Here is a 6,428-nt window from a genome sequence, read left to right on the forward strand (position 1 = left end):
TATAGTAGCGACCTCGCTAATAAGCGCCGGGTCGTTATTTTATACCTTTACCTTACGCCGATACCTTCGAAGATATTATTTATAGTCTATTAGAGGTTAACGGCCTCCGCGAAGGGCCGCGAGTCGTTTCCTAAGTAGTTATATCGTTTAAGAGCGTCCTCTTACTCCGGGTTAACTAATAATACGAAATCTTTTAATTACGCCCGCCTAGCTTTCTCCTATCTTCCGTTTCTAGTATTCTCTCGCACTTACGCTCGATAGCGGTTCTTCTATTTAGTTTTAAGCGTTTTAGCTTAATAATATCGCTTAACCTTCTTTCGTAAATATATAGCGTAGTTTAGGCTTTAGTACTATCCTAATACTATTTCCTTTTATAAGCGTATACTATCGTCTATATTTTAACCGTTTACGTATTTAACGTAGTACCTTATATATTTTAGTCCGATCTATATTACTTAAAGGCTATCTTTTAGTTTAACTAGGTCCTAAACCTTTTATAAAACGTAGTCGTTTAGGTTTTCCTATTAAGCTTTTTCTTACCGGGCTATAGTCCTTCTAACTAACTATAACTTACTCTCCTTACCTACCTTACGTACCGGCTAGTAGCCGTATAGCGATTTACTTTAATAGTGCTTTATATATCCGTATATAATATACTGGAACTAAAGTACTTTCCGATGCTCCGGATACCTAGGATAAAGCTATACCGTATCCTCCTTATAAAGTATATACTATATAGATATTAATATATCTCCTAATAACTTTATAATCCCGATATTAGTAAAATAGTAAGAAAATATATAAACTAACCACAACACTATAAATATACCTTTAATAGGGTATATAAATAAACGTACCTGCGTAATAGTAGCTCGCTCGCAGGCCGTACTTTACGTAGGATAAAGAAAAGACTCTATAGGCTCGCAGACTATATAATAAGCACCTAATCGGCCTAATTAAAGGGCCAGAACTGCCTCTATACGTATAAAGTATAAAAATATAAAGAAATAAAAGTCGATATCCTATTTAAAACAGAATATCCGAAGTAAACCGCTTATATATATAACTCCTAAACTTCCGAATCCTCCGAAAGCCCTACTTCCTTATTTAAACCCTTAAGCCTATAGCCGTACCCTAAACTAAACCTCCCTTTACATTTAATTACTATAAATTAATAAGTAAATACGTATATAAAAAAAAAAATATCCTTTTTAAGCGAAAAGAAAATATTATTTAATAAAAAAAGAAAAAAATAATTTAATTTTACTACTCTTTTATTTATTCTCCTTTAATTAAAGAGAGGAATATATTTACTTTTTAGATTTTAAAGTATACCTCTGTCCCTATCGAGCTATTATAATTAGCGATTTAATAATTTCCTTCCTTTATCTCTAAGAAACTCTAAAAGTCTACTTTTATCCTATAAAATAAAGTATATAATTAAGTAAAAAATATATTATTAGTGACCTTAAATAGTTATAAGTAAGGGGCTAAGTAATTATTAACCTAAAAAAAAGCGGCAAGTTTATTATTATAAAAGTATAAAGCTTAAAAGGAGTTACTACTTTACTTAATTATTAAAAGTCGCTTAATACGCTATATAATTTAAACTCTTTATAATTAAAGGAAAGACCTATAATATATTTATCTCCCTTAATAGTAATAATTAAAGCTAACGGAGAACTAAAAAATAAAGTAAACTAGGGAAGTAATAAAGATTTAAATAGCGATAAAAAGGTATTTAGTAAGTAAAATCCTTCCGTATCTATTAAGTCCTTTAAACCCTTCCTCCTTTATTTCTTATTACGTACCTTTTAATTAAGTTTATACCCTAAAGACCTCTTTATATAAGCTATCTATAACCTTATTATTTTCTTCCCTATAACGCCTATAGTCTTATAGTCTCTATAATAACGATCCCCTTTCTAAGCCTTTACTACCGTTAAATCCTCCTCTTTATTATACAAAGTACTTTCCTAAAAGTAAGTACGGTAATACTTTAAAACCTAAAGACTATATTCCTACGCCCTACCCTATTTACTATAGGCTAACCTCCTTACTTTTATATTAAAGTTATATTAGAAAGTATAACGTATATAAAATATTAAATAAAAAATAGCGTCCGCTTAATACCCTTTTTAATCCTATAATAAGTTTATATAAACTAAAATATTAATAATAACGTTATAAATACTTACTACCTAGTAGCTTCCGGTATTAATATAAATAGGGAAGACCTAGTATCGTCGGTTAAAAGTATTATAATTATCGTTAGGTAGGAAAAAGTATATCGACGACTTTATTATAATAAAGTTTAAAGGTTCTTTAAAGATTTATATATAACGCTCGAGGATTTTTTAAAAAGAATATTAAAGAACGTAAGTAAGGACTAAACTAATAAGCTACTACTTAGCCTTTAATTAACCTTAAAAGTTATATATTACGTAAATAAGGGAAGCTATATAAATATTATAAATATAAATTTAATTAAGGGGTATCGTTATTTTTAAGTTAGGAAAAAAATATTTAATAATATTAATCGAAAATTACTTTATAAAAGTAATATTAATTTAATTAAACTATTTTCCTATAATATAATCTCCTAGGTCGGTAATTAAGTTAAAGCTAAAGCGAATAAATTAAAAAGTATTATTACTTTAAAGAAAGAAAATACCGCGCGGAAAACTAAAGTTATAGACTTTATCGATACCTTAAAGGCGTACTTTCTATATAATCTCCTTAACGAGATTATTAAAAAGGCCGAATTCCTTATTAATAGTAAATTCTTCCTACGATATATCGTAAATAGACTTCGGAAAAAGCGTTAATAATATTATTTTATAAGAAATTAAAAGAAAGTAGCGTATAATATAATCTATAATTAAAGGGTTATCGAGAGAGAAAAAAAGCTAGCGTTCTTTTTCCTACTTTAAGCTATATAAATAATAAATCTTTATTTTTCGTTATTTACCTAGTTTATAAAGTATAATTATCCGATATTAATATAAACCGTTTAAAAAGAAAAAAGTATCTTATTAAATCTCTCTTCTATTAAGGCCTATAAGATAGGTTATATAGTCCTATCCTTTAATTATAAATATCCGTATTAATTTCTTTTACTTTTACTTACTCTTTATCTTTTTTAATACTTATTAATTATTTTTTTATAATAGCTTTTTCTTTTAAGGAATTTACTATTCTATTTAATTAAGTAATTAACGATTTTACTATTTAAATATTTATAACCTTTTTTATTAAAAAACTTTTTAATTAGGTTAAGGGAATCCTTAACCTTATAGCGTACGACTAGTCCGAAGTTATTATTAACTTTATTTAAAAGCCTTTACTTACTATCCTTATTTATTATCCTATTAACTTTACCCGCGCTTTTAATAATTAAAGCGTTACCTATAAGAAATACGTTTAGGTCCGACGTCCTATTTATATTTACGACTTTATTATACTTAAAGAAGTTAATATTTATTATAATATTTCTCTCTTTTATTAGGCTACTCTTTAATACTTTAAGATTTCCCCTTTAAATCCTAATTACGTAACGGCTTCCTTTTACTTTAAGTAGTTTCTTTTTAATTTAACGAAGAAGGGAGGTAAAAAAGAGTAATAAATGTTTTTTAAAAATATTAGTGCGGATAGGACTATTATTAATTATATTTTTAAAGTATTATTAAATAGTTTAATTAGGCGGGTTTTTATCGAACGGTCTAACGGATAGTTCTTCGGGTATTAGCTTTTTAAAATCGTTAAGTAGGTTTATTACTTTAAAAGTTTATTTATTTAAGTTACCGGGTTACTATAAATATTACCCTTTTAATTAAGCTTTAATTAATATTAATATATAGGATTTAATTATATTAATCTTTACGATAAATACGATTAAAACTATCGTCGGTCTTTCGTAACGTTTTCCGATAGGACTAAAATTAAAGTAATATAGCTATACTTTAGCTACGTAAAAAGAAAAGATTTCGATTAAAAATATAGGAATTATTAATATAAAGGTATTTATTATTTATAGTTTAATATTAATAAAAATAGTTATTACTTTAAGGATTTCGGTAGTAATAGATTATTAAAATTAAATTATAATATAATAAGCCTAATTCTTAATAATAAAAAAATTAATTAGGATTAGGAATAGGAAAAATAGCGGGTTAAGTATAAAGCGCTTAAGAAATAATAGTTAAATAAAAAGAAAGAGAAAAAAGAAAAAGAATAATCTTCTTTTATTTTTAATTAAAGGGTAGAGTATAAAGAGAAAAGGAAATAAAAAAAAAAAAATAATAAAAAAAGAAAAAATAAAAATTAAAAAAATATAATATAATAATCTTTACCCTAAATAGTTACCTCCCTTAATATCTTTCCTTCCTTTAAAAATAAATAGCTTTAATAGCTTTATTTTTATAATATAAGCTTTAATACCCTTTTAAAAAATAGTAACTATAATATTTTCGTTATTATCTTCCTTTAATTATTTAAAAAGTCCTTTAGTCTACCCTTCTTTAAAACTACCTTTATACTTTTACCTTTCTTAAATCTCCTTTATATCTTAATATTCTTCTATTTTATTTTAATTTTCCCCCTAATTATTATTCTCCCTAATATTTCTTTTACTATCTCTTTTTCTTTATCCTTATCTTTTACTATATTTATACTTTCCTTTACTTTATTTTTAAATACTTATTTAATTTTCTTTAATCTTAATTATATATCTATATCCTTTTTATTTATATATATATTTTTTAATTTAAAAAACTTTTTTACTTTATTTAACGTATAAAAAGTTCGTAATAGTATTCTATTTAACGTTTTTAAAAAGTAATAAGTATTATTTAGTTTAACCTTTTTTACTTTAAAAGGGCCGTCTTAACGGTATTATAACTTCCTTACTATATTTATATTTAACTTTCTATTTATTTTATATATTAATATTAAATTTTCCTTTTTAATTATATTACTTTTAAACCTAATACTACGAATCCCTTTCCTATTCTTTTTCGCTATAATTTTCTATTTTACTATACTAACCCTTTTAACTATTAAAGTTAAATTTATTTTTTATAATTTTAATAGTCTTACCTTTACTTTTATTAAATCTATAGCCGCTCTTTCTTTCTAGTCTCTCCCTAATCTATCGGAGCTAATTTTTTCTTATTAAACGATTTTTTATAACGGTATATCCTTTTCGATCGGTATAATAGGGTTAAACCTATATACTAAATAAAAAGTATTATATTTATAAATACTTTATATTATAATTTTATTAATAAATAATATATAAAGGAGTTACTACTTTTAATTCTTTTTCGTTTTATCCGTTATTTTTATTAATATTAATATAATTAGGATATAACTAGACTTTATTACTTTATTTACTTTTACGTTATAAAGTAAAACTATTATTTAAAGAACTCCTAACCTCTTTAAAATCTCCGTAGTTTCCTTCCTAAATTCCGATCCGCTATTTACTATTATAATTAAAAAATAATCCTATTTAAAGATAATATTATATAAAATAAAGTTCTTTACTTTAAAAGCTTTATTTAAGTTTAAAACTTTCGCTTTTAAATATTTAATTAAATTATTTTTCGCCTTTAAAAAATAAGCTTTTTATTTAAAAGCCGTTAATAAAAATTAAATATTTAAATATTATTTTATAAATAAAGTAGTTAAAGGTTTAATATATAAATATTAATCCTTTTAACGCTTCGGGCTTTATTATTAATATTATTTATATATTTTAATTTAAGTTTCGACGTTAACGTATATATTTTTTTAATAATAGTTTTTTACTATTCGGGTATAGGTAGCTTCTTGTCCTTTATAGCTTATTTCGTTATAATATATATTAAAAACTTTTTTTCGCTTGATTAAAAGGTTAATAATTTTTTTAAAAGGAAAGCCTCCTTTATTTAGCTTAAGGAATAAAACTTTATTTTTAAGAATTATTTTTAGGGCGTTATTCTTAATAGTTTAAACGTTAAATTTTATTTTAACTTTTAACTCCGTACTAATCGCGAGGAACTTAGTAATAGTATAGGAATAAGAAAACTATAGTCCGTTTAAGTAAAGGCCTTACTTATTAATTTCTTTTTTCTTTTTCCTAATATTTATTTACTAAATATTTACTTCCTAAATATCGTTTTTTTAAATCTTTATATTAACTTTATTATTAATATTTAATTTTAACTTTTTTTTCTTTAAATTAGAGGGGCTAAATAGCTTTCTCGATAATACGTTTACTATAAGGTTTTTACTTTTAAAGATATAAATAATAGTAAAGTCGAAGCGTTTAATTTATTTTAATTATTTTATTATTAAAGCGCTAGAAACGTTATTAACCGCCCTTTAGACTTAATAAACTACTACTTAAATATCCGTTTCTACTATAAAGTATACCCCGAAAAAAT

The sequence above is a fragment of the Podospora pseudopauciseta genome, chromosome 4 (genome assembly GCF_035222475.1).
Source record: "Podospora pseudopauciseta strain CBS 411.78 chromosome 4, whole genome shotgun sequence".
NCBI classification, from domain to species: Eukaryota; Fungi; Ascomycota; class Sordariomycetes; order Sordariales; family Podosporaceae; genus Podospora; species Podospora pseudopauciseta.